The sequence below is a fragment of the Peromyscus californicus genome, unplaced genomic scaffold (genome assembly GCF_007827085.1).
Source record: "Peromyscus californicus insignis strain IS unplaced genomic scaffold, ASM782708v3 Scaffold_12__1_contigs__length_115047231, whole genome shotgun sequence".
In the NCBI taxonomy this organism is placed as follows: Eukaryota; Metazoa; Chordata; class Mammalia; order Rodentia; family Cricetidae; genus Peromyscus; species Peromyscus californicus.
This window is the reverse complement of record NW_026294413.1, coordinates 45,082,106-45,093,967: the sequence shown is the minus strand read 5'-3', so window position 1 is coordinate 45,093,967 and position 11,862 is coordinate 45,082,106.

Genomic DNA, 11,862 nt, shown 5'->3' with positions numbered 1-11,862 from the left:
CAAGTCTTTCTTCATCAGTTAAGAGAGGTTTATCTTGTATTCCACTTACTGTTTTTTTGGGAAAAACAAAATTGGAGTATCTTTGAGGCCACAAAGACATTCCCTGCAGTTATGATAAACTTGGAATTTTTTTTTTTACACTTTGGACACTTTGAGACAACAGTTATGAAGTGTTGTTTTACATGCTATAAGAATTCTCAAATTGCTAGTTGTTTTTATATTCTTGGCTCTGATGCAGCTTACATATTTCCACCAAGCTCAGTTTTTTCCTCTATCTCTAATCATTTGCTTAGAATTTTAAAAAATAGCTTTCATTTATATAGATTTAACCTAGTGACCTTATTACATAATGGAATCATTGTTAAAGCATTACACTGAGTTACAGTAATACAAATTCATTTGAATTATTTCTTAATATAACAAACCCATTTATCTGAATTTTAACATTTACTTTTTAACTAATACACATATCACATATGTAGTATTTGATAGTGTATTTAAAAGTTTTTAAATATATTTATTTATTGAGTGTGTGTGTGTGTGTGTGTGTGTGTGTGTGTGTGTGTGTGCTCCTGAGTGCATGTATGTGCACCCTGTGAATGCAGGAACCTGAGGAGGCCCGAGTAGGTGTATGTCTGTCCATGTTATATACAGTTACATGCAGTCAGTCTTCCATTGCCTTCAGATTTCCTTCAGTGAATTTAACCACCTTTCAGTTGAAAATGTTCAGAAGGAGAATATGTCTGTACTAAGCACATGTGGGCTGCTTTCTTGTCATTGCTCCATAAGCAAACACGGCACAGTAGCATTTCTACTCCAGTTGGTATTGTAAGTAACAAATGCTTTAAAGTACATAGGAAGGGGTGTAGAGGTTGAATGCAAACACCATGCCATGTTATATGAAGGACTTGAGCATCTACAGATTTTAGTAGCCACGGGATCCTGAGGGACAATTGTACATGTAACAATATACATATTATATTGTAATATACCTGTATTATTTTGCTGTAAATATTTAGCCCAGCATATACTGGAAATAGTACCAATTTGATTGACTTTACATAAGCTGCTTAAGTGAACTTTTTTTGTTTTTGAGACAGAGTTCGTGTTGCCCAGTCTGGCCTCTAACTCTTATACAGTCAGAGTTGCCCTTGAATTCCTGATCCTCTTGCCTCCTCCTCCTAGGGGTTAGGTGTGCAAGAACACACCTAAGTTTGGTTATATTTTTCTTTCCTATTCTTTTTATTTTCATACAGGGTCTCTCTGTGTAGCACTAGTTGTCCTGGAACCCGCTCTGTAGGCCAGGCTGGCCTCCAACTAAGAGATCCACCTGCCTCGGTCTCCAATGCTGCGATTAAAGGCCTGCACTATTGCCTGGCACTTTTTTCTTAAGACAGGATCTTGCTCTGTAGTCTAGGCTGGCCTGAAGCTAGTGATCCTCTACTTCAGCTTCCTGTCATCTTTATAGGCATGTGCCATGAAGTCATTTGTATTATTGCTTTTGGGGTTGTTACTAGTATTTAGTCATTTGGACTGGGAATAAAAAGTAAATAAAAAAAGAGGTGAGATGGTTCCACAGTTTGAAAGCAGGCCTTTGAGCTCCTGGGTAATCAGTTCCCACCCAACTCCTTACCTTTTTGTCTGGCCTTTCTCCTCCATGAACATTCCGTTCCTATGGACTCTTGAGTGTGTTTGCACACACACACACACACACACACACTCACACACACACACACACACACACACACACACACACACACACAGATGCCCAGGCTGCTGTCTTCTTAGCTCTACTCACATGTGCCAGGCACATGCCCTTTAGACCTTCACAGGGAGATGCCTTTGCCTGGAATGTTTTGCGCAGAAAACCTCCTGACTCCTGCCCTCCCCATTGCCAAATCTTTGCTCAAAGGTCACCTCTTGGTGGAGGCCTCCTCTGACTGCCTGACCGGGAGGCACACTCTTGTGCTCCCAGGCTTCTGGCTCCACTTCGCTTTTTCCACAGCACTTCTCATCTTCCAGGATTCATGTAGCATTTAATTTATTTATTTATTTATTTATTGTGTGTGTGTGTGTGTGTTCACGTGTGTGCATGCATGCACCCCCATGTGCATGTGAAGGTCAGTTCCTGTGGTCAGGCTCTCAGAAAGCACCTTTACAATGATGAGCCGAATTGTAGGCCCCTTATATAGCATTATTAGCGTTCTGTTAACTTTGTGGGCTTGGAATTTTGTCAAAGGACTTCAAGTTGGCCTTGGGGTTTACTGCTAATTGGAGGACTATGACGAGTCCAGCCTTCTGGGGAGCAGGCATCCTGTCATTCCCAGGAACTCCCATCCTTTGAGGGAAGGAAAGGCAGCCGTTATATTCTCTCCTCCTCATTCTACCACAGCCATGTAAAGGCCAGCACACGCTTGTCCACTTCATAGAAGAGAAGATAATAAGGTCAAAGAAAGGAATTGAAGTCTCTGGGTAATCCTCAAATCAATAATGCTGGAACCTGTGGTGAAATGTGATACATTACCTGAAAAGGAGAGCAGGGAAGAGACATAGTATCCAATAATAGGCACTGAGACATACAGAAAAGATAACGTATCCCAACCTTACCCCTGGACAAATTCTAGCAGTTAAAATGTGAAGTAGAAAACCCAGCATGTGCCTGGTGTGGTAGCTCATGCCTTGGGAGGCTGAGGCAGGGAGATCTCTGTGGGTTTAAGGCTCTCCAGAGCTACACAGTGAGAGCCTGTCTCCAAAAAAACCAACCAACCAAACAACCAACAGAAACCCAAAATGTTTACAATAAGACACAAATAGTGACCTAATAGAGTAGCTCCCCACTGTATAGTACAAAAGGCAGAAAGGAATATATTTCATAGACTTATCCCACATAATATTTATGCTTTTATATAAAAAGGACAAAGTTTAATATATGGCAAATTAGGAAAAGTAGCTAAAGATCTATATTCCTTTACATGTAAAGATCCTTTATGAATCAAGTAATGAAAATGTTTAATAGAGAAAATATTCTAAGGAAACAAATAAGCAATTCATATAGGAAAAGAAGTCCTGCCCAGCACGGTGGCTCACTTTTAATTCTAGCCCTGGGGAGGCAGAGACAGGGGCAGCACAGGAGTATGAGGCCAGGTCTACATAGCAGGTCCCGGGCCAGCCACAGCTACACAACGAGATCCTGTCTCAAATGAAACAACTCCCAAAGAAACAAGAATGTCTCTAGCTTGATACATGCCCATGTTAGTGGACATTGGTGGACACTGCTGTCTCTATAGGTTTATGGCTGAGGTAGAAATTGATGCATATTTGTAGGCTTTCATGTGACCAGAAGAACCAAAATATAAAACCAATGCATTCCGTGACGCAGCACGGCTGCTTCTAGCAGAGTATATTGTGGACAACCCCCTCAGTAAGGAAATACGTGTTTTGGAGAATGTTCGATGTGGCTGCTATTTCAAAAGCAGGAACCTGACATTTCTAAAGGCCCATCAGTGTAACGGACTAAAACCACATCTGGAGACAATGGCATTTATGCAACTGTGGACATGAGGGGACAGACATCCTGATTTGGAAAGACAACCACGAAGTTTCTTTGAGCAGTAGGAAAAAGAAAGGGGGCAGGGTGGCTGGGAAGATGGTTCAGCGGTTAAGATCACTGGCTATTCTTCCAGAGTCTCCACAAGGCAGCTCACAGCCATCTGTAGCTACAGTTCCAGGGGATCCAGTGCCCTCTTCTAGCTCCTGAGGATCCCAAGCACATAAATGGTATACATACAGACAGGCAAAACATATAAAATAAAAATTAATTTTTTTATTCAAAAAGGAGAAGGATAGGTCTATCAATATAGTAACGTAAGACCCAGCAAAACAGGTTTTGTTGTTGTTTTGTTTCTTTCTGAGACAGAGTCTCTAGTCCAGGTTAACCTTGAACTCAATATGCAGCTGAGGATGTTAATCCCACCGATCAAGAATAAGACTGCTACCACAATTTAAAGCCAAATTTGAAGCAAGCTTTAATTAAATACTGGCCATGTAGATGGGCTCTGGCCAGGACCATACCCAGGTTCCTGGGAAATGGCCCAGAATTATAGTTTGTAGTGACTAAAGAAGGAAAACCCATAATTCATTGCATTTCTCATCAGGTCCAATCGGGGGCAAGCATACATCCTGGCGTATCTCCATCCTGTGAACCTCCTGCCCGGCACATGTGATCAAGCGCATCCTGTGCAGATGGGTCTAACAAACTTGCTTAGGGGAATGAAAAACGTGTGACTTGTTATCTCTCAAAAGCCTCCAGCATTGCAGGAACTATCTGCCTTTGGACCAGGGGCTTACAGATCAGAGGCATTTTTGTTTCATGGATCTCTTAGGCACAGTAATTAAAACTTAAAACTGTAACTTTGGCTCTCACAGATGTACATGAACGGATTCTTCTGCATCCACTGCCTGGGTGCTGGGAGTATAAGCATGTGCCGCCACGCTCAGTTTAATTTGGTCCTTCATGAATGCGAAGCAAGCATTCTATCACTTAGCTGCATTCCTAGTCCTTCTCTTTAATTTGGAAGCTGTCCTGTTACATGGGGAAACTCGCTGGAGTATTTATTAAGTGGTCTCCTCCCCTCCACCGTCCTCCCTGCTGGGAATGGTACTCTTCTTTCAACAGCCCTTCCACCATGGGTGGCCCTAACCAGGGCATCCCAGGCCTCAGAGGAGCAAGTCACAATGGAACAGAGCACAAAAGAAAGAATTCTCAACCTTTTAGTTTCAAAATAGACTTTTGAAACTTCTGGCAGAGACAATACCTTAAACAATAGCTTTAAAAGGAATGACTGTTGACCTGAGAGCATGTTTTTCTATGTGGGGCAAGATAAAAGTTTTTGAGGGGAAAGAAGGAAAAAGCAGAGAGAGAGGAGCGGGTGCCAGCAATTTGGTGTCCGCTTCAGCCTGAGCTGCCGAACAAAGTGTGGGGCTTTGAGAGAGCCCAGAACTGTGCCAAGTTTCCTGTGTGAGGCCTCTCCACAAAGCTCCTTTGGTTGTCACACACAGTGGTATAGAGGGACAAAGGAAGCCAGACCAGGCAGATGGGCTTCACTGGCTGGAGCCCAGGGCACAACCTCCATGTTCAAGTAAAAACCAGCAGCTCGTTGGAGCCCCTGGGCCAAAGCAAGACAGCATCTCCATCAGCAGTTACAACGGTGATGTATTCATTAATACACGTGGTCTGTATTAATTATGTTTCTCATTGCTATGACAAAATGATAGAAGCGATTTATGGAAGGAAGGGTTCATTTTTTGCTCACAATTTGAGGACACAGTCCATCACCATGGAGACATGAGGAAAGGGGCCCCTGAGGCAGCTGGTCCCACAGAGAGAGACAAAAGTTGGTGTTTGGCTCACTTCCTTCTTTTGATTCAGTCTTGGACCCAAGCTCAACAATGCCACCCACATCCAGGATAGGTCACTCCACCTCAGTTAACTCCAACTGTAAACTACGTCACAGACATGACCCAAGACTCGACTCCTAGGCGATTCTCATCACCAGGACTGTGGTAGATGACAACGTGGAGGTCAGTGAGAAGCAGCAGTGGCTTAGGGCTAGATAGGGCAGTGGCTTTGTAGTTGGTACCAGTCCGTGTAGATCTCTGCCATGCCTTGGGGCCAGCCTCCCTGAGTCTATGATGATCGCAACGGCAACAACCATCCAAGTCAGAACAGAGGAAACCAAGTTCCCGGCTGCCTGAGAACTCTGAAATGCCTCCTTGGCATTGACAAACATTACATTTCTGCTCTTGATAGAACTGGTGCTCAAAACAGAGATTAAAATTAAGGTTCCATTTGAAACTAGAAAGATGGCTCTGATCTCCACTCACAGATACATACCCCACACAGACACATAATCTCAAAATAAAACAAAATGAATCCTTAACATATAACATTTTTGCAGTCCTAAATACATGTCTTAAAAAATCATCACGCCTAATGAATGGAACTAGAAAAGATCATCCTGAGTGAGGCAACTCAGACCAGAAAGATAAATATGGTATGTACTCACTTATAAGGGCATATTAGCTGTAAAGTAAATGATAACCAAGCTACAATCCATAGATCCATAGAGGTTAGATAAAGAAGAGTCTGTGTGTGTGTGTGTGGGGGGGGGGGGGGGGACACATGGATCTCCCTGGGAGGGGGGAAGAGTTAGATTTTACGGGCAGACAGGGGGGAGGGTGGTGATGGGAGCAGACAATCAGGTGTGTGGGAGGAGGTGGAGTGGAGGGAAAGAGTGTGGGGGGAGACAGCTGGAATTGGGGGGCATTTGTGGGGTGGTGTAGAAACAGTACAGTGGAAGCTTCCTGGAATCTATGAGGGTGACCCTAATGAAGACTCCTAGTAATGGAGGATACCAGGTCTCAACTGGCTGTCTCTTGTAGGCAGGCGAGGTTTCCAGTGGTGAGACAAGGTGCATTCAATTGAGTTGTTGGCCATGGGTTCCCATGGAGATCCCCAAACAATCCAGGCTGTTGCTAAGACAAAAGGCTGCTCTCCACAAACTGACAGTGGGGCTCCAGTGCTGAGGACAACACCCATACAACTCATTGAAAATGGAGAAGTAGAGCCGGTGCCTCCATGGAACCCTTACCCTTACATTCTAGTGTCTTTGGTGTGGGAAGGTATTCTGCAGGCTACACAAAGAGAAACCTGGACACCAACTCAGCCACAAAACCTTGGGCCTACATTCTGTTCTGCCTGCATAGTATGCTAGGGCAGTGGTGGCACAGAACTTGTAGGTGTAGCCCACCAAGGTCTGATGCGACCTAAGGCCCACTCTGTAAGATGGAACCCATCCCCTACTCTACTTGGGTTACTAAGAACCAGAGACTAGATAGCCCAGGGACCTAGGGTAGAACCAAATACTACTGATTTTTTAAAAAATCAATAAAATGATTTCTAATGAAATGCTGTTCTTATAAATCAGTATCTTATCTAGTCACCTTCATCGAGTCTTCCTCTGGCAGCAGATGGGAACAGATCCAGAGACCCACAACCAGATACTATGCAGACAGAAAGGGAGTCTAAATTGGAGATCATCAAATCCCTCCCCTCTGAGTTCAGGGAATCCCGTGAAAGAGGAAGCAGAAAGATAGTAAGAGTCAGAGGAGATGGAGGACACTGGGAGAACAAGGCCCTCTGAACCAACCGAGCAAAGCTAAGAGTCACACAGACCGAAACAGCAAGCACAGGGCTTACATGGGTCTGCACCATGTCTTCTGTGTATGCATTATAGTTATTAGCTTAGTGTTTTTATGGAACTCCTGACTGTGAGAATGAGTCGGTCTCTGACTCTTGTGCCCGTGTGGCAGGGTCCTGTGCTGTTGTTCCCTTGGGGGGGGGGGGTAGGCGCAGAGTCAAACCATACAGACTCTGGGAGAATGTCGAAACAACAAGCTCAGTTTATTCAGGAAGAGGCAAGCCTCATATACCCTCCACCCCGCCCTAGGGGGAGGTCTGATGAATATGCATCTGCTGGTGGGACATGGCTGCCTCTTATTGTTCCAGGTCATCTCCAGATCGTGTCTCAGCTGCTGTTGCTAAGGCTGTTGGGCAGACCCCGGTCGGCTCTCAGAAAGTATCCTTTTTACTGGTTTGGGCCGGCTGGCCCTCAAGCCTGTTCGGGATGAGTCATCCCACATGCCTGCTCTTGGGACTCTTTTCTTCATGTTGGGTTGCTGTGTCCAACTTCGATATGATAGTTTTTGCTTTATTTTATTATGTTTTATTTTGTCATCTTTGGTTGTTATCTCTTAGAACCCTGTGTTTTTCTAATGAGAGACAGAAAGGGAGTGGATCTGGAGGGGAGGGGAGATGGGGAGGAACTGAGAGGAATAGAGGGGGGAAACTATAATCAGGATATATTGTATGAGAAAAGAATATAGTTTCAAAGAAAAAGAAAAAATGTAAAAAAAATTTCATCATGCCTTCTATGTAAAGATATGTACTTCATGCCAGGTGTGGTGGCACACGCCTTTGATCCCAGCACTCAGGAGGTAAAGGCAGGTTGATCACTGTAAGTTTAAGGCCAGCCTCGTCTACAAAGCGAGTCCCAGGACAGCTAGGGTTCTTACACAGAGAAACCCTGTCTCGAAAAAAAAAAAAAAAGATATGTACTTCTTGATAAATAATAGAGAAATTGAGAAAATTGACAGGAGACATCCCTGCAAGTAGGAGAGAAAAGTGGGGTGGGGGTGGCACGGAGGAACTTTTCAGTTGAGCAGTTTACCCTTTCCATCACGGTTAAGTGGTGTGGAATGTTACTTTATGTAAAGATGTGTTACATTTATTTATGCTGTGGAATATCACTTTAACTGTGTAGAGGTGTATTGCATTTGTTTGTGTTACGGAATATTACTTTAGCTGTGTAAAGGTGCATTGCATTTGTTCATGCTGCATTTGTTTAACTAGGTAAAGATGTGTTGCTGTTTCACCTTGCCTGCCTAGTTGGTCTAATAAAAAGCTGAATGGCCAATAGCTAGGCAGAGGAAAGATAAACTGGGCTGGTAGGCAGAGAGAATAAGTAGGAAGAGGAATCTAGGCTCAAAAGAGAATGAGGAAGAAAGAGAGGGAGACGCCCCGGGCCAGCCAGCCAGGCAGCTGCCAGACAGACAGACATGGAGGAAGGACATACAGAATGAAAGAAAAATAAAAAGCCCCGAGACAAAACATAGATGAAGAGAACCAGGTTAAATTAATTTATAAGAGCTAGTGAGACAAGCATAAAATAAGGCCAAGCATTTATAACTAATAAGTCTCTGTGTCATTGTTTGGGGGCTGGCAGCCCAAGAAAGCCTGCTACAATTTAAGTTTATAATAACTATGAATGATCTTGTCTTTAAAAACCTTAGAGGACATGAAGTAGGGCCCATAGGTCTTGCAATACAATCTTAGGCAATGGCCCCATCAGTACAGCAAGTGCTTTACAAGTTGTGAGGACTCAGATTTGATACCCAGAACACATGGAAAAATGTCATCATGATGGCACTCACTTGTAATTCCAACACCAGGGAAGCAGAGACAGGTGGATCTTTTGGTTTGATACCCAGCCAGGCTGTTCTAGCTGGTGAGTTATAGGCCAATGAGAGATTGCCTCAAAGAATGTGGATGGTGTTGCTGAGGGTGACCCCTGAGGTTGTCCGCTGTCCTCCCAAAGCATGTTAACACACATATACCCACACAAATGCACACACATGCATGTTTTAAGAAAAAACAACTTGAAATATTGTAGCTGGATTTTTCTTTGAGCTGCCAGCTCACACAAAAAAAAAAAATGACACGGAGACATATTATTAATTATGAAAGCTTGGCCTTAGCTTAGGCTTGTTTCTATCCAGCTCTTATAACTTAAATTAACCCATTTCTATTAATCTACATGCTGCCATATGGTTCATGGCTTTTACCTCTCCTCCTACATGTCCTGCTTCCTCTCTGTCTCCTCTGGCATCTCTCCCGCACCTAGATTCATCTCCCCTTCTCTCTGTTCCAGGAAATCCCACCAAGCCTCTTCCTGCCTAGCTACTGGCCATTCAACTTTTTATTAAACCATTCAGAAGGCACCTTGGTAAAGATACATCTTTACAGTGTACAAAAAGATTATTCTACAACAAAATATAATGGCCCATGCCTCAACTAAAGCAGAACATATGTTCATTAGAGGCAAGCACATGAAGGTTCAGCTGAGCCTTTGAAGATCCATGACAGTTAGCAGTACATTGTCATTGAAGGGACCAGCAACCCCCTACTCCTAAAGGACTGGCTGGGGCAGATGATCTCTGAAAACTCTGGGTATGAGGCAAGGATGACTAGTAGAGAAATTACCATTTTTGAGGAAGAAACCAGAAAACTAAGAATTCTGTTTTTAATCTCAATCCAGGAAAAGAAATAGTCCTGTGCAATTCATTTGTCTAATTCACAAAAACCCTTATGCTAACCCATGCAAAAACTTTCAAGTAAAACTTTTCCAAAAATCTAATTGGAACTAGCTTTGAAAAAGTGTAACCAAAAGAAATGATTAATGTTCTTTAAATATTTTTCAGCATTTCAGTTCTCCATGGCATTACATGTGGAGTGGAGGGGGTGTCTATGTCAACTACTAAATATTTCATTTCTCCCTCTTTCCGGTGCCGAACAGAGGCACTTTGGTTAAACAATGACCAGAAAGACAATGCTTTCATCCCTAGTTCTGTTTATCAGAGATGTTTTTCTTATCACTGGTAGGCCTGAAAGAGAGTTGTGATGGCTGTTTTTGGTGGTCAACTTTGACTACATCTGGAATTAACTAAAACCCAGGCAGCTGGGTACACCTGGGAGGGGTTTTTCTTAATTAAATTGCTTGAAGTGGAAAGACTTAACTTTAATCTAGATCTTTTTGAGTTGGGAAGATCCATCTTTAACCTGGGCCACACCTTCTGAAGACAGCCTATATAAAGGACATGGAAGAAGAAAGCTTATGTTCTTTGCCTGCTTGCTCTTGCTTTCTCTGGCAAGTCCATTCCTTCATGGCACTAGAGCCTACTTCTTTGGGATTCTGGCATACACTGAAGACCACCTGAGACATCCAACCTCGTGGACGAAACAACTACTGGATTCTTGGCCTTTCCATTGACATACAGCCATTGAATATATAATATATATTATATATTATATACATTCTACCAGTTCTGTTCCTCTAGAGAAGCCTGCCTAATACAAGGATGAAAACAGATAGAAACATCATTTGAACAAGGTTCAGACAGCTAATTGGGGGAATGAATTCCAAAATGAGGGACCAACAGGGACACAAGGCACAGGGTGAGTCTGGGGGACTGAAGGTCAGCTGGGAGCTGCGGAGGCAGGAGTTGGGAGAACTCTCTGGTGTTATAAGGTTGCAATCAATCCTTCCTGGATACCAGGAGGACTCCAGTTCTACCTGAGTCAGATGGAAGGTTGGGGAGGGGGAGGGGCTATGCAAATAGTTCATTTGAATCACCCCTGTGCAGCTATGACTGAGTGTGGAACCTTGAGAGGAAGCAGAACACAAAGGATTGTGCTCTCTGTGTGGGGCTTTCTAAACTGCCCTGGGTGTCTTGTTCCCTCTTTTAAAAGGCAGACTGATTGTTAAGTATAATTTAATCTCATCAAATAAAAATGTCAGGTTGGTGACAGGTGGGTGATTAGCCCATAGTATATTTTACCCCTCCAGTGTTCTCGAAATGACTGCTTTCTGTTGGTAATTATAGAAAGTACAGGCAGGAAACCGGCAAGGTGGCAGGTAAGGGCACGTGGACTAGGAGGACAAAGGGAACAGTTGAGTGATGGCCACAGGGGAGTCTGGATTTAGCAATGACGGATATGTGGATGATGAACTAAGGGCAGAGTTGCTGCCTGGACAGAGATTCCTTAAGTCCATTCTTAAGTCACTGTAACTTTATTCTGCAAGCAGTGGCCTCCTGTGACGGTTCCTTTGCCTCATGACGTTGTTTCAGGCATCAGGGTGGAATCCTAGCATACAGCAAACACTTGAGGTCCACAAGAGACTAGGGAGCTGATGTGGGACAAGGAACCAGAGGCTGCCACAAAGAACCCAATCCCTGATGAGGAACCTGAAGCTAGAAGAACCCTCGGAAGGGATGGAACAGGAAGAGATCTCTACATTATCCTCTCAGAATATGATGGGTGGTGGCTTCACCGACTTTCACCCCTCAAAGGGTGGACAATATGAACAGATTCAGTTTCCCTCCAAGTCTGTGACTTGCGACCTTCTGTGTCCCCACATGGCCTTTCCTCTGTGCGCGAGCTTCTCTGTGTGTCTAAACCTCCTC